This window comes from Gorilla gorilla, chromosome 1, assembly GCF_029281585.2.
Source record: "Gorilla gorilla gorilla isolate KB3781 chromosome 1, NHGRI_mGorGor1-v2.1_pri, whole genome shotgun sequence".
Taxonomy (NCBI): Eukaryota; Metazoa; Chordata; class Mammalia; order Primates; family Hominidae; genus Gorilla; species Gorilla gorilla.
This window is the reverse complement of record NC_073224.2, coordinates 204671079-204695587: the sequence shown is the minus strand read 5'-3', so window position 1 is coordinate 204695587 and position 24509 is coordinate 204671079. Positions and strand designations below refer to the sequence as shown.

The 24509-nt window shown below is 39.8% G+C and overlaps 1 protein-coding gene across 6 annotated transcripts in view; it reads left to right on the top strand.

The window, feature by feature from the left end:
- The window catches only part of ZMYM4 (zinc finger MYM-type containing 4), a 152766-nt gene that overhangs the window by 4977 nt on the left and 123280 nt on the right, over positions 1–24509 (top strand). For 2 of the 6 annotated variants that reach the window (XM_031013104.3, XM_055391506.2), the window contains exon 2: positions 23128–23189. The exons of 3 other annotated variants lie outside the window; for them this stretch is intronic. The gene's annotated coding sequence lies outside the window, so the exon portion shown is untranslated. Of the gene's footprint in view, positions 1–20329; positions 20348–23127; positions 23190–24509 lie in introns of those variants that run through there. One more of the 6 variants, XM_063700441.1, reaches the window with a different exon arrangement.

Below are 24509 nucleotides of genomic sequence, written 5' to 3'. Positions count from 1 at the left end.
AAACAAAACGACCTTTCTTGCCTCCCCACATTTGTGTCTGTATATGCTTGTATATGTATGAACTTGGAGAAAATTGTGGAGGACACAGTTCAGGATATTACCATTGATTACCTTCAGTGGGTAGGGAGGAGAAACGAAAGAGAGTATAAGGGTGCAAATTTCACAAAGTGGAAAAAGTATTCATGGTATAATGCTAAGTGAAAATGTAGACTATAAAATGTTATCTATTAATATATAAATGTGTGAAAATTGAACACACATATAGACAGTAGAAAATATGAACAAATGAAAGCATTGACTTCATGATGTGATGGGATATGGAGAAGTTTTATTTTGAATTTCTGTTATTTTAATATTTTACAATAAAATAATTGCAAAAGATTGATCCCTCTTAATTCCTTAATTAACTTTTTCTCTTTTCTGTCTTTTTGCTAAATGTATTACTTAAAAACATGGCGGTACATATCATTACAATATTTGCGGTTTATATGTATGCAATGTGAATAATTTGCTTTAAGAAAGTATTGACTCTTTGTTTAGAGACCATTTGAAGAGGCCATTCAAATACAGTGATTCTGCGTTGTTTTCACACTGCTTCCCATCTTGTAACACACAGAGGCATCTGTAAATAATAATACTTGTGGCTGGGTACAGTGGTTCATGCTTATAATCCTAGCACTTTGGGAGGCCGAGGCAGGAGGATGGCATGAGGCCAGGAGTTTGAGACCATCCTGGGCAACATAGCAAGACCCCATCTCTACAATAAATTAAAAAAATTACCCGAGGTTTAGTAGCCTCGTCTACTCACGAGGCTGAGGTGGGAGGATTGCTTGAGCCTAGGATTTCGAGATTGCATTGAACTGTGATTGTGCCACTGCACTTTAGCCTGAGTGACAGAGCAAGAGAGACACTGTGTTTTTAAAAAAAAAAAAAAAAAGGAGAGGCCATTCTAATACTGAGAATGATTCTGAGTTGTTTTCACACGCTGGTTCTTCCCATCTTGTAATAAGCAGAGACATCTGCAAATAATGATAATACTTGGTATTTATAAACCCTTAAGTGCCAGTCATTTTTCTAAGTATTTTACATGTGATATATTTTTCAACCACAATTATTGTCCCATTTTATAAATTAGGAAATTAAGGCACAGAGAGATTTGCTGGAGATATGGCTAAATCAGGATCAATTATTACTTGAACTGGTCCTGTTCGATCTATAGGTTAGAACTTTTGTTTATCCAGAAATATTACGGTTAGTGTTTATATTCTCATTTGTAAAATAAAGCACATAATTCTTTATCTGGAATGTATGGATGTTAGAATAATTTGAATTACATTCAAACAAAGTTGATGTAAGTTACTTCTCAGGAATCATTAAGTTAACTTGTTCCCTAAGAAATACATTTTTGTTTGAGATCATCTTAAAATATGTATTCACAGCTCACATTTATTTTTTAGAAAATATACACTAAATATTTTGAAGCTGTGATTTACTTTAAAGATTATGTTTGTACTTTTTTTGACAATGGAAAGATTTTCTTTTTTCTTTTCTTTTTTTTTTTTTTTTTGAGACAGAGTCTTGCTCCGTCGCCTAGACTGGAGTACAGTGGCGCGATCTCAGCTCACTACAACCTCCACCTCCTGGGTTCAAGCAATTCTCCTGCCTCAGTCCCCCGAGTAGCTAGGATTACAGGCGTGCACCACAACGCCCAGCTAATTTTTGTATTTTTAGACAGGGTTTCACCATGTTGGCCAGGCTGGTCTTGAACTCCTGACCTCATGATCTGCCCGCCTCAGCCTCCCAAAGTGCTGGGATTACAGGCGTGAGCCACCGCGCCTTGCGAGAAAGGTTTTCTTACTAAAGAATATGTAAGTAGATAAATATAAAATTGCAGTTTCTATGGATACTTAAGAGGTATTTTTGAATTCTGTATTAGGAGAACAGCCACTATTTAAAGAAGAGTGATATTTCCCTTAAAAATTCTGATTATTTTACTACGAGCTAACTGTATGTACTTACTTTAGCAAAGGAGAAAGGCAGGTACTGTATAAACGTACTGTATTCAACCCAACAAAATTGCTAATACTTGACCATTTGACTTAAAAAAAAAATGACACTTTTATGTGGCTTAGCCATTAGCAGGAGCATGGGTTTTTCAAAGTCAGTTTATGGTATAATCTCTGGAATTTAGCAATTTTGGGGTAGTAATAGTTCTTATCCAACCTTTTCATACCTATACCCACTTTCTTGTACTTAGGAAATATTTATATTGTTATTTTAATTTCATTCATATCATCTTTCTGGCCTCCTAGAAGCTTTAATTAGCTGCCTTTGACCAAAGATAGTCCTTTTTTTTGTTTTGTTTTGGTCTATCCAGCATATAGAACCCAGCACTGTCAGTTCTTTGAGAACCCAGCACATATCAAGAATCATATGTGTTTTTCTTTCTTTACACTTCCCAATATGTCTTATAAATGTGAGTATTTTAATACTGACATGCATATTATACATTTATAAGCCAAAAATTAATCTACCATTCCTGTCTCATCTAACTACTCATTTCTGTCCCTCCCTCCCTCCCTTCTTTCTTCCCTCCTTTCCTTTCCTTCCTCCTTCCTTCCTTTTTTTCCATAGTTGAAATAATTTCAAAGAAATAACACACATCACATCATTTAATCTATAAATACTTCCGTGTGTATTTCTAACAGATAAGAATTTTTAACAAGCACAACCACAATACTGTTACACCTAACAAAAGAGTTCCTTAATCCAGTCTGTGTTCAGACTTCTCTTATTCTTTAAGTGTCTTTTTACACTTGATTTGTTTAAATCATCCAACTGAGAGTTACACATTTCATTTAGTTTATATGTTTCTTAAGTTTTTCTTAACCTTAATCACCTCCCCCCACCTTTTTTTTTCTTTTTGAAGTGGAGTTTTGCCCTTGTTGCCCAGGCTGGAGTGCAGTGGCGTGATCTTGGCTCACTGCATCGTCCGTCTCCTGGGTTCAAGCGATTTTCTTGCTTCAGCCTCCCGAGTAGCTGGGATTATAGGCATGCACCACCAGCCTTGGCTTATTTTGTGTTTTTAGTAGTGACAGGGTTTTGCCATGTTGGCCAAGCTGGTCTCAAGCTCCTGATTTCAAGTGATCCACCAGCCTCCGCCTCCCAAAGTGCTGGGATTATAGGCATGAGCCACTGCACCCAGCCAATAATCCCCTTTCTTAACTCATACCCCCTGTGCTCCTTTCCCATGCTATTTATTTGTTGAAAAAAATAGGTTATTTTTCCAGGATAATTTTCCACATTTTGGATTTGGCTGATTGAATCCTTGTTATGGTATTTAACATGTTCCTTTACCCCTCATATTTCCCACAAATTAGTAGTTAAATACAGAGCAGTGATTCTGAACTTTGGCTAAAACTTTAGAATTATCTGGAGAGCTTTTAGTTATCCTGATCCCTAGGCCACATCTCCGATAAATTAATCAGAGCCCATGAGGTAAAATGTCATCATCAATATTTAAAAAAATTTACCAAGTGATTTCAGTATGTAGCCAAGATTGAGAGCCCTAGTTGGTAGAGCTTGATGAGTTTAGGTTCAGTTTCTTTGGCAAGAAATATTTATAAAGAGTGGTTATATAATTTATTTGCAATTAGACAATTTTGAGAATGAAAGGGGGTGCTATAATGATTACACAGAAGGAATAGTTTAAACTGGAATTGTTCTAGACAAATTAGGATTTATAGTCATTCCGTTAGATGGGGCTGTGAATTCTTGTTGGATCGTTCGTTCTAGGAGGTAACATAAGTGGTGGTTCTACTTTTAGTGATACTAAGTGGATCATTTGGTTTAGGTTCTGTCAGTGGGATCCAAATGTAATTTATTTTTAACTTTTCACTTAATGATAATTCTTGCCTATATCCATTATTTCATTAGAAGAGTGATTTTTTTTGGTCATTTCTTTTGTATTTATTAACTGGAATTCTTTCATAAAGAATTCCCTCATCAATTATTTGGTTACCTTGTAATACGGTTTGTAAAGAAAAAGCAGGATAAATGCTTATTTTTTTCCCCTTTATCAATAATTTTCAGAAAAATGAATTGATGCCCGCCCTCAGAACTCCCAAAGGTGAGGTTTGGGAGGGAGTATCATTAGGAACTCATGAGTTTTACCATATGTGATACATTCTAATTTATCATAGTCATTATTTTCGGTGTTCAATTTGTTGTATCTTTGATGATTGGTGGTCTCTTAAATTAGTTTCCTAAGGCTGCCAAAAAACTGCTACATACTTGGTAGCTTAAAACATCAGAAATTATCTCACAGTTTTGGAGGCTAAAAGTCCAAAATCAAGGCTCTAGGGAAGAATCTTTGCTTGTCTCTTCTATCTTCTTGTGGGCTTGGTTGGTATTCCTTGACTTGTGACGGCAAAACTCCTGTCTTTGCCTTCATCTTCCCTTGGTCTTCTTTCTGCATCTTCTTTTCTGTCTCTTAGGGTCTACCTTATTCCTGGATGTTCTCAGCTCAAGATCCTTACCATAATTACCTCTCCAAAGATCTAGTCTGCTCACATACTGTGGTTCTGGGTGGACATAACTTTTGGGAGCCACAGTTTAATACACTACAGTTCTTTTTTTGACCCCTAAAACTTCATTTACATCCCATATGCAAAATAAATTCACCTCATCCCAACATCCTCAAAAGTCTCGACCTGTTACAGCATGAACTCTGTTTTTTTTTTTAGACGGAGTTTCACTCTCTCGCCCAGGCTGGAGTGTAGTGGCAGAATCTTGGCTCACTGCAACCTCTGCCTCCTGGGTTCAAGCCATTTTCCTGCCTCAGTCTCCCAAGTAGCTGGGACTACAGGAGCGTGCCGCCATGCCTGGCTAATTTTTTGTATTTTTAGTGGAGACGGGGTTTCACTATGTTAGGATGGGCTCCATCTCCTGACCTCGTGATCTGCCCGCCTCGGCCTCCCAAAGTGCTGGGATTACAGGCATGAGCCACCGTGCCCAGCTACAGCATGAACTCTTAAGTCCAAAATCTCCAAATATTATAACCTCAAAAAGTTTGAAATCTCATTGTCTTAAATCATCTAAATTAGGTAAGAGTATGGACTCGGCATGATTCATTTGGGATAAAATTCTCCATCTGTGGACCTGTGAAACTGGAAAACAACTTATCTGCTTCCAAAATACAATGATGAGAGGATGAGACAGCTGTTAAGATAGACATTCCCATTCAAAAGGAAGAAAATGGAAAGAATAAAGGATCTCCGGTTTCAAGCAAGTTCAAAACTCAGCAGGACAAATTTCTCTAGGTTTCAGGGCCTGAGAATAATCCTCTGTGGCTTGATCCTCTGCCCTCTGGGCCCATGGAGGCTCTGTCTGCAGCTGGTGTGGGCCTGTTTCTCCCCTACCCCCAACCCCCACTATGCTGCTTGTCTTCAGTCATTTTTACTTTTCCCTGAAGGGTTGCACATGTTTGTAGTTGAGTAACTGTATTAGCCCATTTCTTGCCTATAAAATCCCAGAAGTAAGACACTTTAAAAATTTTTGTCCCATCTCTGTTCCTTTCAGTACAGGCTGACAGCATTTTTATTGGTATGATATTCTTTAAAACCTTGTCAGTCTCCTTACATATGAGGGGGGTCCATATCATTAGACGAGAGGATTCTTCACAGCTCCTTACTGATAACCCCATCTCCATTCCTCGTTTCTGTTGAGATGATTGATTGGATCCATGAGTCACACTGCTAGTATCTTCAGCATATGGTTATCCAGCCATGTGGCCTGCTCTCTAGAACACACTTTTCTAACAGTGAATTTCTTAATTTCTGCATCCTTTGTATTCTGAATAATCTGAGAACCTCCCAGTTAATCGTTGTTTCCTTTTGCTTAAAGTTCCTTCTTCAATTTATCTCTTTCTTCTTGTATTTTACTGTAAATACCAAGGAGGAACCAAGCTGTACCTTCAGCACTTTGCTTGGAAATCTCCTAGGCTAAATATTCAAGTTCATGGCTTCCAGATTCTCCTTTCTATCCCACAGTAGAACATAGTTCAGCCACTTTATAACATAGCTCACCTTTCTTCCAGTTCCCAGTCACATATTCTTTATTTACTTCTGAGACAGCAACAGAAGCATCCTTTGACATCAGTATTTCTACCACCATGTCTTTAAGGCAGTCTGTACTTTTTTAAAATCATGCATCTCAAAACTCTTTCAGCCCATTACCCAATTTCAAAGCCACCTTTACATTTTTTTCTTTTCTCTCTCTTTTTCTCTTTCTTTCTGTTACTTTCTTTTCTTTCTTTGTCTCTCTCTCTCTCTCTTTCTTCCTTCCTCCCTTCCTCCCTTCCCCCTTCCCTTCCCTTCCTTCCTTCCCTTCCTTTCTCTTCCTTTCCCTTTCTTTCGCTCTTTCTTTCTTTCTCTCTTTCTTTCTCTCTCTCTCTCTCCCTCTCTCTCTCTTCTTTCTTTGTTTAAAAGTTTTTTGATAGAGATGGTGTTTTACCATGTTGCACAGGCTGATCTCGAACTCATGAGCTCAAGCAGTCCTCACACCTTGGCCTCCCAAAGTGTTGGGACTACAGGCATAAGCCATCATGCCTGGCCCACCTTCACATTTTTAGATATTAAAGCAGCACTCCACTTCCATGTACTAAAATCTGAATTAGTTTCCTAGGTTTGCCATAAGAAATTACCACAAACTTGGTGGTTTAAAATTAAAGAAATTTATCATCTCACAGTTCTGGAGGCTAAAAGTTTGAAATCAGGATGTTGGCAAGGCCATGCTTTCTCTGAAGCCTTTAGGGAAGAATTCTTCCTCCTCTCTTTGAGCCTCTGGTGGTCCCATGTGTTCCTTGATTTGTGGTAGATTACTCCAGTTTTTGCCTCTGTCTTTACATGGCATTATCTCTTTGTCTCTCTTGTCTTCATTTCTGTCACTTCTAAGGACACTCTTCATTGGATTTAGGGCCCACTCTAATTCAGGATGATCTCATTTCAAGACCCTTACATTAACTACACCAGCAAAGAACTTTATTCCACATGAAGTCATATTCTGAGGATCTGGGTGGACATATCTCTTGGGGACCACAATTTAACCCACAACATGGTCTTCAAGGTCGGTACCTCAATCCTTTTTAAAAATTGATTTTTTTATATTTAAAAAATCACCGGTCGGGTGCGATGGCTCACGCATGTAATCCCAGCACATTGAGAGGCCAGTGCGGGCGGAACACAAGGTCAAGAGATCGAGACCATCCTGGCTACCACAGTGAAACCCTGTCTCTACTAAAAATACAAAAAATTAGCCAGGCGTGGTGGCACGTGCCTGTAATCCCAGCTACTCGGGAGGCTGAGGCAGGAGAATCACTTGAACCCAGGAGGCGGAGGTTGCAGTGAGCCAAGATTGTGCCACTGCACTCCAGCCTGGGTGACAGGGCGAGACTCCATCTCAAAAAAAAAAAAAAAAATTACCCTAAGTTTAAAAAAATGTGTTAAAATGTACATAACAAAGTGCAGTAAGCCAGGCACAGGAAGACAAAAACTGCATCTTGTCACTTAATGTGGAATCTAAAACAATAGAATTCGTAGAAGCAGAGAGTAGAATTGTAGTTACCAGAGCATGGGGGATGGAAGGGAGGGACAGGAAGATATTGGTCCAAGAGTAGAAAGTTGTAGTTAGGTGGTGTAAATAAGTATTTAAGGTGATGGATATGCTAATTTGCTTGATTCAGTCATTCCACACTGTATACATATGTGTGTATCAAAACACCACTGTGTACCCCCTTAATTTTGTGCAATTATAACTTCTCGAAAAGCAAATCATATAATAAATATATATAATATAACATTTACCATTTTAACAACTTTAAGTGTATAATTCAGTGGCATTAAGTACATAAACAATATTGTACAATCATTACCATTATTCATTTCACCCACAATAGAAACTCTACATGTTATGCAGTAACCCTGCATGGTCCCTCGCCCCAGCCTCTGGTAAACTTTAAATTACTTTCTGTGTCTATGAAGTTGCCTATTCTAGATAGTTCATGTAAGTGGACTCATACAATATCCTTTGGTGTCTGACTTATTTCACTTAGCATATTTTCAAGGTTCATCCAGTTATAGTATGTATCAGAACTTCTCATTCCTTTTTATGGCTGCAAAATATTCCATTGTTTGCATATACATTTTGTTTATCCATTCATCCATCAATAGACACCTTTTGGCTATTGTGAGTAATGTTGCTATAAACATTGGTATGTAAGTATTTGTTTGAGTCCTCGCTTTCACTTCCTTCTGGTATTGTGATGGTTTTAATGAGTGTCTTTTAAAATTCATGTTGAAATTTGATTCCCAATATGGCAGTATTAGGAGGTGGGCCCTAGTGGGAGGTGTTTGGATAGTGGGGACACTGCCCTAATGAGTTGTTACAAGCAAGGTTCCACCTTTTGTATGTCTCTTTGCCCCCTTGCCTTTTTGCTTTTCCATGCTGTGGTGCAGCACATAGCCCTCACCAAAAGCTAAGCAGACACCAGTGCCATGCTTTTGGACTTCCCAGCCACCAGAATTGTGAGCTACATAAACCTCTTTTCTTTATAAGTTACTCAACCTCAGGTATTCTGTTACAGCAAGACTAAACAGACTAGTACAGGTATGTACCTAGGAATGGATTTGCTGGGTTATATAGGAATTCTGTTTATCCTTATTTATTTATTTATTCATTTTTTGAGACAGGGTCTCAGTTTGTTGTCCAGGCTGGAGTGCAGTGGTGTGATCATGGGTCACTGCAGCCTCTACCTCCCTGGTTTAAGCTGTCCTCCCACCTCAGCCCCACAAGTAGCTGGGACTACAGATGTGCAACACTATGCCCAGCTAATTTTAGTTTTTCTTATAGAGACGGAGTTTGGCCATGTTACCAAGGCTGGTCTTGAACTCCTGAGCTCAAGCGATGCACCTGCCTTGGCATCTCAAAGTGCTGGGATTACAGGTGTGAGCCACCATGCCCAGCCTGTGTTTATCTTTTTGAGGAACCTTTTGCACGGGGGCTATAGCATTTTCCATTTGCACCAGCAATGCATGAGGATTCCAGCTTTTCTGCATCCTCACCAATACTTGTTGTTTTCTGTGTGTGTGTGTGTTTGTTTGTTTTTTTTTGAGACAGAGTGTTACTCTGTTGCCCAGGCCGGAGTGCAGTGGTGCCATCTCACCTCACTGTAACCTCCACCCTTCACCTTCTGGGTTCAGGTGATTCTTCTGCCTCAGCCTCCCAAGTAGCTGGGATTACAGGTGTGTGCCATCATGCCTGGCTACTTTTTTTTCTTTTTTTGTACTTTTAGTAGAGATGGGGTTTCACTGTGTTGGCCAGACTAGTCTTGAACTCCTGACCTCAAGCGATCTACCTACCTTGGCCTTTCAAAGTCTTTTATTTTTGGTTAATAACTGCCCTAGTGGGTGTGAAGTGGTATCTTTTTTTTTTTTTTTGAGACGGAGTCTTTCTCAGTCGCCCAGGCTGGAGTGCAGTGGCGCAATCTCAGCTCACTGCGAGCTCCGCCTCCTGGGTTCACGCCATTCTCCTGCCTCAGTCTCCCGAATACCTGGGACTACAGGCACCCACCACCACACCCGGCCAATTTTTTTGTATTTTTAGTAGAGACAGGTTTCACCATGTTAGCCAGGATAGTCTTGATCTCCTGACCTCGTGAGCCACCCGCCTCGGCCTCCCAAAGTGCTGGGATTACAGGTGTGAGGCACTGCACCCGGCCTTGAAGTGGTATCTTATTGTGGCTTGGATTTGAATTTTTCCAATGACTAATGATGCTGAACATTTTTTCATGTGTTTATTGGCGTTTTGTATATGTTCTCTGGAGAAATGTTATTTAAGTCCTTTGTGCATTTTTTTAATTGGGTTGCTTGTCTTTTTTGTTGTTGAGTTTTAGGAATTGTTTTTATATTCTAAATATTAAACTCTTACCACATAAATAATTTACAAATTTTTTTCCCATTCTGTGGATTGTCTTTTCACCCTCATGATAGTGGCCTTGATGCACAAAAGTTTTAAATTTTAATGAAATCCAATTTGTGTTTTTCTTTTGTAGCTTATGCTTTTGGTATCATATTTAAGATGCTATTGCTAGATCTAAGTTCATGTAGATTTTTCCCTATGTTTTCTTCTAAGAGTTTTAGTGTTTAGGTCTTTAATTTAGGTCTTTAATCCATCTTGAGTTAATTTTTGTTTATGGTACAAAGTAAGTGTCCAGTTTCAATCTTTTGTGTATGAATATCCAGGTTTCATAGCACCTTTTGTTGAAGAGCCTGTTCTTTCCCCATTGAGTGGTCCTGGAAACCTTGTTGAAAGTCAGTTGACTATCGTATCAGTCAGTTTGGGCTGTCGTAACACAGTATCATAGTCTGGGTGGCTTAAACAACAAATTTATTTGTTACATTTCAGGAGGCTGGGAAGTCCAAGATCAAAGTGCCCACAGGTAGGTTTTATTTTCAGGCCTTTTCTCTTGGCTTGTAGGTAGCCACTACCTTGCTCTGTGCTCATGTGATTTCTTAGTGTTTGTGAGGTGAGAGAGAGTGTAAGCTTTCTGGTGTTTCTTCTTAGAAGGGCATTAATCACATCATGAGAGCTCCACTCTCACTACCTCATCTAGCTGATTACCTTTTAAAGTCCCCCTCTCCAAGTATTATTACATGGGGGGTTAAGGCTTCAACATATGAATCTGGGGAGGAGGGATACAAACATTCAGACCATAACAACGACAAATGCGAGAGTTTACTTCTAGACTTTCAGTTCTGTTCTATTTTTCTATGTGCCTGTTATTGTGTCAGTACTACACTGCTTTGATTACTGTAGCTTTGTAGTAGGTTTGAAATTAGGAAGTAGGAGTCCTCAAGTTTTTTTTTCAAGATTGTTTTGGCTATTTGGGGTGTGTTGAAATTTCACGTGAAATTTAGGATGGTTTTTTCCTATTTCTGAAAAAAGAGTTATTAGGATTTTGACAGGGATCAAAATTGAATTTGTAAATCAAGGGTAGTTACTGTCATCTTAACAATGTTAAGTCTTCCAGTCTGTGAACATGGGATGTCTTTCCATTTATTTTGGTCTTCTTTTATTTCTTTCAGCAATGTTTTGTACAGGTCTTTTAGTGTACAAGTCTTGTGCTTCCTTGGTTAAATTTTTCTCAAGTATCAATCAGTATAATGTACCACATTAGTAGAATGAAGAAAAAAAAGAACTCACTACAGTCTGTCCTTTGTATCTATGAGTTCCACATCTGCAGATTCAACCAACTGCAGATCAAAAATATTTGGAAAAAAAAATAAAAGGTAATGCAAATTTATTCCTTAATCAAGGACCAGAGGAAAAAAAATACAACATTTAAAAATAGAATATAACAACTGTTTGCATAGTATTTGCATTGTATTAGGTGTTATAAGTAATCTAGAGATGATTTAAATTGTATAGGAGGATATGTGTAGGTTATATGCAAATACTATATATAAGGGACTTGAGCATTCAAGGATTTTGGTATCTTTGGGGGGTCCAGGGTCCAGTCCCCAACAGATACTGAGGAATGACTAAATCATCTCAGTTGATGCAGAGAAAGTATTAAAGAAAAGCTAACATCCTTTCCTTTGTAAAAGCACTTTAATAAACTAGGAAAAGAGGGGAATTTCCTCAACATGATAAAGGCTACCCATGAAAAATCATTGCTTACGTCATATTCAGTGGTGAAAGACTGAGAGATTTTATCCTTAGATCAGGAACAAGATGAGGATGCCTTCTTTCACCATGTCTATTCAGTGTAGTATTAGAAGTTCTAGCCAGAAGTTAAGCAAGAAAAAGGAAATAAAAAGAATTCAAATTGGAAAGGAAGAAGTAAAACTATCTCTATTTAAAGATGACATGATCTTATACGTAGAATACCCTTAAAGTTACGCCAAAAACAAAACTGTGCAAGTTAGTAAGAAATTCAGCAAAGTTGCAGGATATGGCATCAACACACAAAAATTAGTTGTATTTATATACACTCTAAATGAACAATCCCAAAAGGAAATTTTAAGAAAACAATTTCATTTACATTAGAGTCAAGAAGAAAAAAAAAAAATACTGAAACACCTGTATCCCTTTAACTTAACTCCAATAGTCCTTGAAAGATTCCTCCCCGTCTGCCAAAAAAATAGAACCAGGCTCATCTATACATATGCTACTTCAGACCTGGAATTAACTTGTTTTGCAAGAAGCCTCAGTACCTTTCAGTGGAAGGTGGTATCTGGAGACCACAGCCTGAACTCAGACAAGCTTTTTGAAGTTAGAATCTTTATGAGATGGTATAAGTTGCTTATTTCCCATTCACTCCTGAGCCTGCCTGCCTCTGTCTGCCTTTTTTTTTTTTTTTAAGAGACAGGATCTTACTCTGTTGCTCAGGTTGGAATGCAGTGGCATGATCACGGCTCACTGAAGGCTTGACCTCCTGGGCTCAAGCGATCCTCCCACCTCACCCACCTGAGCAGCTAGGACCACAGACAATACCCTTGTGCCTGGCTATTTAAATAATTTTTTTTTTTTTTTGTAGAGACATATGTTGTCCAGGCTGGTCTTGAACTCCTGGGCTCAAGCAGTCCTTCACCTCTGCCTCCCAAAGATTATAGGTGTGAACCACCCTGCCTGGCCCTAGCTTATCTTTCTGTTTTGGCACTGAAATTCTTCTCTTTAGGAACACTGAAATGATCTAATAATCACCAAATCTAATGGATGCTTTTCAGAGATTATTTTATTTGACTTTTCTTAGATCTTTATTTGACCTTTCTTATTTCTGTTGCCCTTCCTTCCTCGACTTTTTCCTTGTTTTATGAGATGGCATTCTCATGGTTCTCCTCTTGAATTGCTCTTTGTGCATGCTCGATAAGTGTTATTCCCTCAGCTTGTATTTTCTTGGGCAATCTCTTCTACAGTAGTGGTTTTACTTAATTTTTTTTTTTTTTTTACTTAATATTTTTTAAGAGATGGGGTCTTGCTATATTACCCAGGCTGGCCTTGAACTCCTGGCCTCAAGTGAGCCTCCTTCCTTGGCCTCCCAAAGTGCTGGGATTACAGGCATCAGCCACTGGCTTATAGTAGTACTTTTAGGATCTACCCATTAAGTACATTATGTGATTTCCATTTTACTTCTTCGCTTCTGTTTTTGTCTTTAAAACTAAAAATCTTGTGTTTTTGCTGTCACACAAATACTGCAAATTCACTATGTCTACAACTGAACTCCTACTTCCTTCTTCCCTGCCAATTACTTGCTCACACACCTAGTGCCCTCCCCTTCTCAACTTGTTATTTTTCCTATTTATTTATTTTATTTTTATTTTTATTTTATTTTATTTTTTGGGGGACAGAGTCTCGCTCTGTCACCCAGGCTGGAATGCAGTGACGCAATCTCGGCTCACTGCAACCTCCATCTCCCGGGTTCAAGCGATTCTCCTGCCTTAGCCTCCCATGTAGCTGGGATTACGGGCATGCGCCACCACGCCTGGCTAATTTTTGTATTTTTGGTAGAGACGGGGTTTCACCATGTTGGTCAGGCTGGTCTCGAACTCCTGACCTCGCGGTCTGCCAGCCTTGGCCTCCCAAAATGCTAGGATTACAGACGTGAGCCACCACTCCCGGCCTATTTTTATTTTTATTTTAGAGACAGTCTTGCTATGTTGCCCTGGATGGAATGCAGTGGCAAGATCATAGCCCTCTGCAGCCCCAGTCTGTTATTCTTCACATATTATCTCTATTAGTTATGGGCTTCTAGTCACCCAAGTTAGAAATCTGTGAGTCATCTTTTGTTTCTTCCCTTTCCCTTACTGTTTAGTTTTAATTGCTAAGTCTTGTTAATTCTACATCAGGTATGATTTTAAAAACATTTTTGATTTTCTACTGCCACCACCTTAGTTCTGGTACTCATTTTGCATGTTTTGTCTTTTGACTTTCCTTGCTTTTACAACTCTTCTTTTCGCACTCCCTTCTTTACTGTTTCCTCTACCCCATTCATTTTTACACATTGGAGACAGATTTTTCTTCTAAAATGAAAACATGTTTATCTCTGAGGTAACAAGTTGGCTCCCTTATTATTCCAGTTCTCTAAGGTGGTTATTGGTCAGAGTTTTTTCCTGTGGCGAAAGGCAGCTTGCCTTACAGCTCTGACTCCTATCAGAAATTTACTTTTTCTTTGTGGGAGAGTTTCTTTCTGAATGTCTTTGCTACTGTCACGCTAGCTTTGGTAGAGGCCCTGCTCGTGCCCCCAGCCTCTGTGGCGACAGAATCTTTGCCTGATTCCACCCAGCACAGCTGAGACCAGGCTGTGATTATTTCAAAACAGACTTTATTAAAAGCTTAGTATAATAGGAAATTGCAGAACAAATATGTATGTATTTATATATGTATTATGTGTGGCTGATCTAGGAGAAATAGGCAGCATCTACTTGCTGAGCTTTCAGTTGTCTCATGGTGAGCAGAGGGCATCTTTTCTTTGAAACTCAGAAGCAGGTTGAAATCTGGGGGAATTAACTTATTTTTTTCCTTTCTTCCAAAGACCTTATTTCATGACCTATAATTTGTGTCCTGGCTGACTAACATTGGGAATATCAGTTCACTTTAGGAGATTCAGTCTCCTTCCTGCTCAGATTTATTGTTACTCTGTCTCCAGTAGAACAAATAGACCATTAGTATAGGAGAGATTCATTCATTGAACAAATATTTAGGACATGTGTCAGACGTGGTTCCAAGTGCTGGACAAAGAATAATAAGGAAGTTAAGCTTTGTGCTAGTGGTGGGGGTAAGATAGAAAATAAAAAAGAAATAGAGAAAATAATTTTAGGTAGTGAAGAAAACAGGACAGCATAAGATAATATGATAGTGATTGCGGTAGGAAGAATAGATAATTCTCTGAGCATGTTGGTTTTTGTGCATGATCTAAAGAGTATGATCTCTTAAAAAGATTATTTTGGCTCCTGTGTATGAGATGAACTTCAGGGAGCAAGATGGGAAACAGAGGGTCAGTTAGGAAGCTATTGGTATAATTCAGGTATGAAAGTAATCATTGGAGTAGGGTGTAGATGATGAGAATTGGTTGGGATATATTTTGGAGGTACAGTCAATGGGACTTATTGATAAATGTAGTGAAATAAAGAAGACCACTAACTCCTAGGTAGCAGGGTTAGTGCTAGATAGTTGGTGGCACCATTAATTGAGATGGGAAAACTGGGGAAAGAATAATACACAGTGGTCGGGATGAAGGAGGAAGCTATTATTTCCTTTAGATCACTCCACTGATTTAAAAATTGGTGATTACTTAACACCTACAGTGTAGTCTAAATCAGGGGTTCTCAACGTTGGCACTGTTGGCATTATGGACCAGGTAATTCTTTGTTGTGGGGTATTGTCTTGTGCATTGTGGGATATTCAGCTGCATACTTAACCCACTATCAACTAAGATGTCAGTAGCACTGCCCCACTAGTTGTGGTAACTAAAAATATCTCCAGACATTACCAGCATCTTCTGGGGAACAAAATTGCCCCTGGTTGACTACCACTGGTCCAGATACTTTTACCATATATCCTGAAGACCTTTTTAGATTGTTGTATTCTATGTATAATAGCTACTTTTCATACCATTCACTTATATAAATTATGACAATATATCATAGTGATTGACTTGCCAGTTTTCTTTCTTTTCTTTTCTTTTTTTTCTTTTCTTTTCTTTCAGATGGAGTCTCACTCTGTCGCCTAGGCTGAAGTGCGGTGGTGCGATCTCAACTCACTGCAGCCCCTGGCTTCCGGGCTCAAGTGATTCTCCCACCTCAGCCTCTGAAGTAGCTGAGATTACAGATGCGCACTACCACGCCCAGCTAATTTTTGTATTTTTAGTAGAGACAGGGTTTCTCCATGTTGGCCAGGCTGGCCTTGAACTCCTGACCTCAAGTGATCCACCCGCCTTGGCCTCCCAAAATGCTGGGATTACAGGTGTGAGCCATCTCTCCTGGACTGACTTTCCAGTTTTCTTGTCTTTTTAAAAATCATATTTTATTCAGCCATAACTACTAATTGTACTTATGCTTAGCATATTTCTTCCTAGGATATTTCTTTGCAGGTATGTGTTTTTACATGGTTAACATCACATGTACAGTTCTGTTTCCTGATTTTATTTACTTACTTAGTTTTTATTTTTTTGGAGACAGGATCCGGCTCTGTCACCCAGGCTGGGGTGCAGTGGTGCAATCATAGCTCACTGCAGCTTTGAACTCCTGAGCTCAAGGGATCCTCCTGCCTCTCCAATAGCTAGGACTACAGGCGCATGCCACCATGCCTGGCTCATTTTTCATTTTTTGTAGAGATTGGGGTCTTGCTATGTTGCCCAGGCTGGTCTTGAACTCCTGGCCTCAAACAATCTTCCTGCCTCGGCCTTCCAAAGTGTGTTGGGATTATAGGAATGAGCCACCATGCCTGGCTGGATGAAAATATTCTAGAATTGATTGTGGTAATGATTGTACTGCTCTGAATATACTAAGCACAATCGAATTGTGCAATTTAAATTGATGAGTTATGTGGCATTTGAATTATATCTCAATAAAGCTGTTATTTTTAAAAAAGAAGCTAAACCAAATAACATTATATGTAGTTTCTGTCTGTAGCTCTAGTTCTCTAGAAATTAAATTACTGGTTCAGGCATGTGATAAATATTTTTGAAATAAGGTTTATTGCAGTATAATTTATATAGAGTAAAATTCATCCTTTCATTGTACAGTTCTGTAAGGTTTGACATATGCATATAGTGGTAAAATTAGCACTATAATCAAGATGCAGTACATTTGCATCACTCCCCAGATTCTTTTATGCCCCTTTATAGCCAACATTTCCCCTTCCTCTGCCTCTAGCAGCCACTCAATCTGTTTTCTATTCTATAGTTTTCCCTTTTCAGAAGATCATGTTAATCATACTTTACAGTGTGTAGCCTTTGAGTTTGGCTTTTTTTACTTAGCATTATGTGTTTGAGATTTATCCATGTTGCATGTGTCTTGCTAATAGTTCATTGTATGGATATACTGAGTTTGGTTATTCATCAGTTGAAAGATATTTATGTCGTTTCTAGTTTTTGGTGATTATGAATAAAATCACTATAAACGTTTGCCTATAGGTTTTTTTAAAACATACTTTTTTTTTTTGGCCGGGTGCTGTGGTTCACGCCTGTAATCCCAGCACTTTGGGAGGCCGAGGCAGGTGGATCACGAGGTCAGGAGATTGAGACCATCCTGGCTAACACGGTGAAACCCTGTCTCTACTAAAAATACAAAAAATTAGCCGGGCATGGTGGCGGGCGCCTATAGTCCCAGCTACACGGGAGGCTGAGGCAGGAGAATGGCGTGAACCTGGGAGGCGGAGCTTGCAGTGAGCCGAGACCGCGCCACTGCACTCCAGCCTGGGTGACAGATCGAGACTCCGTCTCAAAAAAACCAAACCAAAACAAACAAACAAACAAAAAATATATATGTATACTTTTTTTTTTGAGTCAGGGTCTGTCTCTGTGGCCCAGGCTGGATGCAGTGGTCTGGTACAATCTCAGCTCACTGTATCCTGGGCTTAGATGATCATCCTCTGCATCCTGGGCTCAGGTGATCATCCCACCTCAGTGTCCGAGTAGTTGGGACTACAGGCACGCACTACCATGCCTCTCAAATTTTTCTATTTTTAGTAGAGATGGGATTTCTCCCTGTTGTCCAGGCTGGTCTCGAACTCCTGGGCTCAAGTGATCCACCTGCCTCTGCCTCCCAAAGTGCTGGGATTGCAGCCACCACAGCTGGCCAAATATATACTGTATTTTTAACAAGAATACACTACCTTTAACAATTTGCTATTAGAAAGAAAATTTAAAGCAAGATATTTCATTCCCAGAAAGACTTAATAAAAGGAAGAGGCTTATTATGTTGGGCCTAATTTCTTCATGCATATAGTTTTTCAAATTTAACTCTTTCCACAATGAATTTGAGGCAGTTTACAAAAAGATGTATGAGTAAAAGAAATAAGGGCCATGACAAAGGAAAATACAGATAATTCTGATGTGATTGATCAGAAAATATGATTAGTTAAGTATGTTCCATTATTAAATGGAGAGAACATACTGCATCTGCCAAGAAACAACATTTTCTAGTCCTGATTCTAAAGGTAATTTCAGATGTGATTCTTCACTGAGTAATGTCTTCAGTAATGTTTTCTTTTTAACAGAAAAATTCAGCCTGAATTTCTTGTTTATGGGTTTTCATATAAACATGTTTTCATTTTTCTTGGGTAAAAGGAGTAGGATTACTGGATCATATAAATACTGTATGTCTTCTTATATTGTGTTTTGAGAGTTCTTTATATATTTTGGATACACATCCTTTATTAATGTTTTGAAAATATTCCCCCCAGTTTGTGGCTTGTTTTCACTTTCTTTTTTTTGCAGAAATAGGGTGCCGGGTCTTGCTTTGTTGCCTAGGCTGGTCTCATATTTCTGGCCTGAAGTGACCCTCCCACATCAGCTTCATTTTCTTAAGTGTTTTTCAAAGAGCAGAAATTTTTTATTTTGATGAAGTCTACTTTATCAGTTTTTTTCTTTTATGGATTATGCTTTTTGTGTCATATCTAACTTCTGTGCCTTTTAGCATTTTATTTTTTTCTGTCTCCAGATGTCTTTCTACCTGCTCTTCCTTCAAGAACCAGCTTTTTCTTTCTTTTCCCTTTTGTCTCCAGACATAGCTACAGTTATTAGCAATAATAGTAGCGGTAGTGATTGTTACTTTTTTTTTTTTTTTTTTTTTTTTTGAGACAGAGTTTCACTCTTGTCACCCCGGCTGGAGTGCAATGGTGCGATCTCAGCTCACTGCAACCTATGCCTCCTGAGTTCAAGCGATTCTCCTGCCTCAGCCTCCCAAGTAACTGGGATTACAGGTGCCTGCCACCGCGCCTGTCTAGTTTTTGTATTTTTAGTAGATACAGGGTTTCACCATGTGTTGGTCAGGCTGGTCTTGAACTCCTGACCTCAGGTGATCCACTTGGCCTCCCAAAGTGCTGGGATTACAGGCGTGAGCCACCATGCCCGGCCATGATTGTTACTATTTAGCAGGCCCTTTTTGCACCACATTCCGGCTTTGATACCATAGTGTTTTTATTTGAGTCTTGCAAGTAAAGACTATTCTAAAGTTAGTTGGGAACTGAAGCCCAAGATAGAGATTGAGGCAAGTGAATATACACACAGACATTCAGACACACAAATTTAATTTTCTAGAAATCAGCAGATAGATAGCATCAGAAGACCTAAGAGAAAGCATATCTTGGTTTAGTCTTGTGTTTTTGTTTTAGTTTTAGACACAGGGTGTTGGTATGTTGCCCAGGCTGGAACGCAGTAGCTATTCACAGGCACGACCCCACTGCTGATCAGCATGGGAGTTTTGAACTGCTCCGTTTCTGACCTGAGCCAGTTCACTCCTCCTTAGGTAACCTGGTGGTCTCCTGCACTTGGGAGGTTACCGTATTGATGTCTACCATTGTGCAGACACCCAATTGGCATAGCTAGCACACTATAGCCCAGAACTCCTGGGCTCAAGTGATCCTCCTGCCTCAGCCTCCTGAGTAGCTGGGGCTATGGGCATATGCCACGTCGTGCAGCGGTTTATTTGTTTTTTTTGAGACAGAGTCTCACTCTGTTGCCCAGCCTGGAGTGCAGTGGCATGATCTCAGGCCGCTACAACCTCCGCCTCCTGGATTCAAGCAATTCTCCTGCCTCACCCTCCTGAATAGCTGGGATTACAGGCACCTGCCACCATGCCTGGCTAATTTTTTTGTATTTTTAGTAGAGACGGGGTTTCACCATGTTAGCCAGGCTGACCTCTAACTCCTAACATCAGGTGATCCACTCGCCTCGACCTCCCAAAGTGCTGGGATTACAGGCGTGAGCCACCGCGCCCTGCGATTTAGTTGTTTTTAATTAATAATGTGCTTCAGAACCCCCAGGGGAGTTCCCCCATTTCCCCACCGCCTTCCCGCCTTTACAGTATGAAAATGCCCAGGCCCTATCTATTCTAGACCTTCTGAAGTAGAACATGAGGGAGGAGGTGAAGTATTGTAGAGTAGGTACTGCTACCATAATAGAATTGTGTCTGTGATACCATTAACATTTTTTTTTTTTTTTTGAGACAGGTTCCTGCTCTGTCACCCAGGCTGGAGTATGGTGGCATGATCATGACTTTCTACAGCCTCTAACCTCTAGGCTCAAACAACCCTCCCACCTCAGCCTCCTGAGTAGCTGGGACTATAGGTACCTGCCACCGTGCTCGGCTAATTTTTTTTTTCTATTTTTTGTAGAGACAGGGTCTTCCTATGTTACTTAGGCTGGTCTCAAAGTCCTGGGCTCAAATGATCCTCCTGCCTCAGCCTCCCGAACTGCTAGGACTACAGGTGTGAACCACCATACCATGCCATTAACATGGTTTTTGTTTTTGTTTTTGAGACGGAGTCTCACTCTGTCACCGAGGCTGGAGTGTAGTGGCAGGATCTTGGCTCACTGCAACCTGTGCCTCCCGGGTTCAAGCGATTCTACTGCCTCTGCCTCCTGAGTAGCTGAGATTACAGGCAATGCGCCACCACACCTGGCTAATATTTGTATTGTTAGTAGAGATGAGGGGTTTCGCCATGTTGGTCAGGCTGATGTTGAACTCCTGACCTCAGGTGATCCACCTGCCTCGGCCTGCCAAAGTACTAAGATTATAGGCGTGAGCCCCTGCGCCCGGCTGTGGTTTTTTTTTTTTTTAATGGATTAAATGGAAATACAGATAGTATCTAATTCTGTTTCAGTAGGTTTCGATAGGTTTAGCTCACATGAAATACCTAGCATATGCTAGGTGGTAATTTCTCGAAGCCAAGGAGAAAGAGTAGAAGTCAAGGGTAGTGTCATGGGAGCCCTGGAGGTCGATGCTAGGAAGTGGGAATAAACATACTCTTTTTTAGCCTTCCATTCTGTGGAACACTTGAATTATTTAAGAATCAGGCCAGGCACGGTGGTTCACACCTGTAATCCCAGCACTTTGGGAGCACGAGGTCAGGAGATCGAGACCATCCTGGCTAATACAGTGAAACCCCGTCTCTACTAAAAACACAAAAAATTAGCTGGGCATGGTGGCACGCGCCTGCAGTCCCAGCTACTTGGGAGGCTGAGGCAGGAGAATCGCTTGAACCCAGGAGGCAGAGGTTGCAGTGAGCCAAGATTGCGCCACTGCACTCCAGCCTGGGTGACAGAGTGAGACACTGTCTCAAAAAAAAAAAAAAAAAGGAATCAAAATGTTTGTTCCAATTGTTCTTTCATTCAGTCTTTTCTCTTGAAATTGACTGTGGCATATCTTAATAACTTTCTTGCTTCTTTATATGATCTTTTCATAGAATGTGTAAAAACTCTGGGACTTGGGAAAAAATAGAGTGGTATATCATGTTCCTGGATGGAAAAACTCGATATTATAAAAGTATGTGTTCCATAAAATTAATTAAAATTAATATTATTACATTAAGTATCCCAGTAGGGGTTTAAAAAATTATTCTATTTGATGATAGGGCAGAATAATATGTGAAAGGCAAGACAATCTTGAATTAGAAGAATTATGAAGGCAGGGGGCAGTAGGGGAATATAGAACCTTGTTCTATAGTAGGGTCTTAAATATGATACTGGTATGGGAATGCTGAATTGTTACAAATAAACAGATTCATGTCTATATAACAGTAGAGTATATAGATCATTCATGTTTGGATGGTCTACTGGCCGTTTTGGGGAAAAAGTTAGATCTTTTTCTTATTCCAAATGCCAATACATATCCTATTTGAATTCAATATATGAATATAAGAAAATGAAACTATTAAAGTACTGAAAGAAAATGTAGGTAAATATCTTGGGATGGTACGCTTTCCAAGCGTAAACAAAAAAAATTAATTCAAAAGAATGAGATTTGACTACATTGAAAACATTGTCACATTTTGAAAAAGGTAAATGTCTTTGAAATATCAGAGAACTGACTTTTCAGAACAAGGTATTGAACAGATAAAAACAATAGATAACCACTTGAGTCATTTTAGATTCCACTGTGCTTCACATCCCTAATTTCTATTCCAGTCACTATTCATGCTTTCATTCAACAAGTGTTTGAGTGCCTATTGTGCATGAGGAACCATTGTAGGTACGGAGGATACAGTAATGAATAAAATGGAGAAAATCTCTGCTCTATGGAGTTTACATTCCAGGGATGGGGTGGGAATAACTGCTAAATAATTAATGTACAACATTTTAAATAAAACATTTCTATAGAGGAAGATAAAGCAGACAATAGAGATACAGTGTACTTCGGTGGAGAGGGTATTGCAATTCTGAACAGTGGCAGTTAAGCAAAGATCTGAAAGAAATGAGAAGTCATTTGGGTATCTGATAGGAGGAACATTCCAGGTAGAAGGAACAGCAAGGGCAAAGATTATGAGGCAGGAGAGTGTTGTATATGTTTTGTGAACATCAAAGAGGCAGCATAGAGGCAGTAGCTGAACACGAGTGAGCAAGGTGGTGAATAACAGGAGATGAGATCAGGGGAATAACAGGTTATAGATAATGTAGGGCCTTTTAAGGTCAGATAATTTGTTGTGGGGGCTGTTCTGTACATTGTAGGATGTTTCAGCATCCCTGGTTTATATCTACTAGATTTCAACAGCACCCCCAAGTTCTGACAACCAAAACTGCCTCCAGACATTGTTAGATTTTCTAGATTTGGGGAGCAAAATTGCTCTGGTTAAGAACCACAGCTCTGCTAAATGGGTACATAAATTCCTTTGGGGAAGACTTGGAGGAAGATTTATGGTATATACTTGCAGTAATGGTGCAGAGTCCTTCATCAAGAGGACCCAGTCTGTCCTCAGTCAAGAGTCTGGCTGGGCCTGTGAATTGACTAACTTTGGAAACTGGGAAAATGCCCATGACTTGCACTGTGATAAGTCAAGTTGGGTTTTGGCCACCAGATTTAGCCATTTTTCTGTTATATAGATTAAACTGCCCATCTATTTCATTCCTAGGAACATCGTGATCAATTAGCCACTGCCAAAGATCCCTGCTGGCCAAAACATTCTGATTACCGGTATGTCCCTGCTGTCCTTATCTTTGGGGTTAAATAGTGCCATTTGGCCTCTGCTACTTTGGTATCCCATTATCCTTGGTGAAGTCAAGGAGCCCATCTCAGTGTGGCATTTTCTGCGGTTATCCCTGACCTACAAAGGAGAACAGCCACAGGACTTTTCAAAGATATGAGTGTTCCCCTTACTAACAGAATGACCCCTGGGCCTTCTCAGGAAATGTAGTTGGGTGGTAGGTGTGCAGGTTGCAGAGGGTGAGTCCACTTCAGGATTCCCTCTTCCAGATAATGCCAGGGAAATCTACTGTCTCAGTCTTATTAAATGTAGGCTATTGTTGAATCTAAGTTTCAGTCAACAACCAGAGAAGCCACTAGAGATACCTCCATCTACACAAGCTAACATATTCAATTCAGAATCTGTATTACGTGCACCACGTATCAGTAAATTCTAACCACCTTAGTGTAATATCCTGAGACTCTGTTTTCACATGTCCCTCAGATTTCTGCTTTTATATATTAGCAAAATCTTGGAATTTTTTGGCCTGTAAAACTGTTTCCATTGTGTGTACCTGTCCCCCTACGACATGCTGAGATTTGACCCTAGTTATGGCTCTAGTGATGACGGGGTTAGCTGTGGTTGGTTTTGAGGAGAATGAACGTCCTCCTGTAGGGCATCTGTTGCACATGAGGATATCACATGATTTTCCAGCAAAAGAAGGCTATTCTTTTTAGATACAGAGGGCAGGTGGAAGTTTGAAATTGTCAGTTTCATTCTGATCCAACCAGATATTCCCATTTGAAGTTTCAAGGTCCCATTATTTCCCAGTAATTGTTCTTACCTTTTCTTTTTCTTTCTTTCTTTCTTTTTTTTTTTTTTTTGAGATGGGAGTTTCGCTCTTATTGCCCAGGCTGGAGTGCAGTGACGCCATCTTGGCTCGCTGCAACCTCCACCTCCCGGGTTTAGGCGATTCTCCTGCCTCAGCCTCCTGAGTAGCTAGGATTACAGGCGTGCGCCACCACACCCTGCTAACGTTTGCATTTTTAGTAGAGACGGAGTTTCACCATGTTGGTCAGGCTGGTCTTGAACTCCTGACCTCAGGTGATCCACCTGCCCTGGCCTTCCAAAGTGCTGGGATTACAAGCGTGAGGCACCGCGCCCAGCCTGCTCTTACTTTTTCTTTCTTTCTTTTTTTTTTTTTTTTTTTTGAGATGGAGTCTCGTTCTGTCTGCTCTTACTTTCACACAATAAACTTGAATTCAACTAATTTTGTAATTCAGTTTGCACAATTAAATTTTGCATTTGATTTTCAGCAGTATCAACCTGTG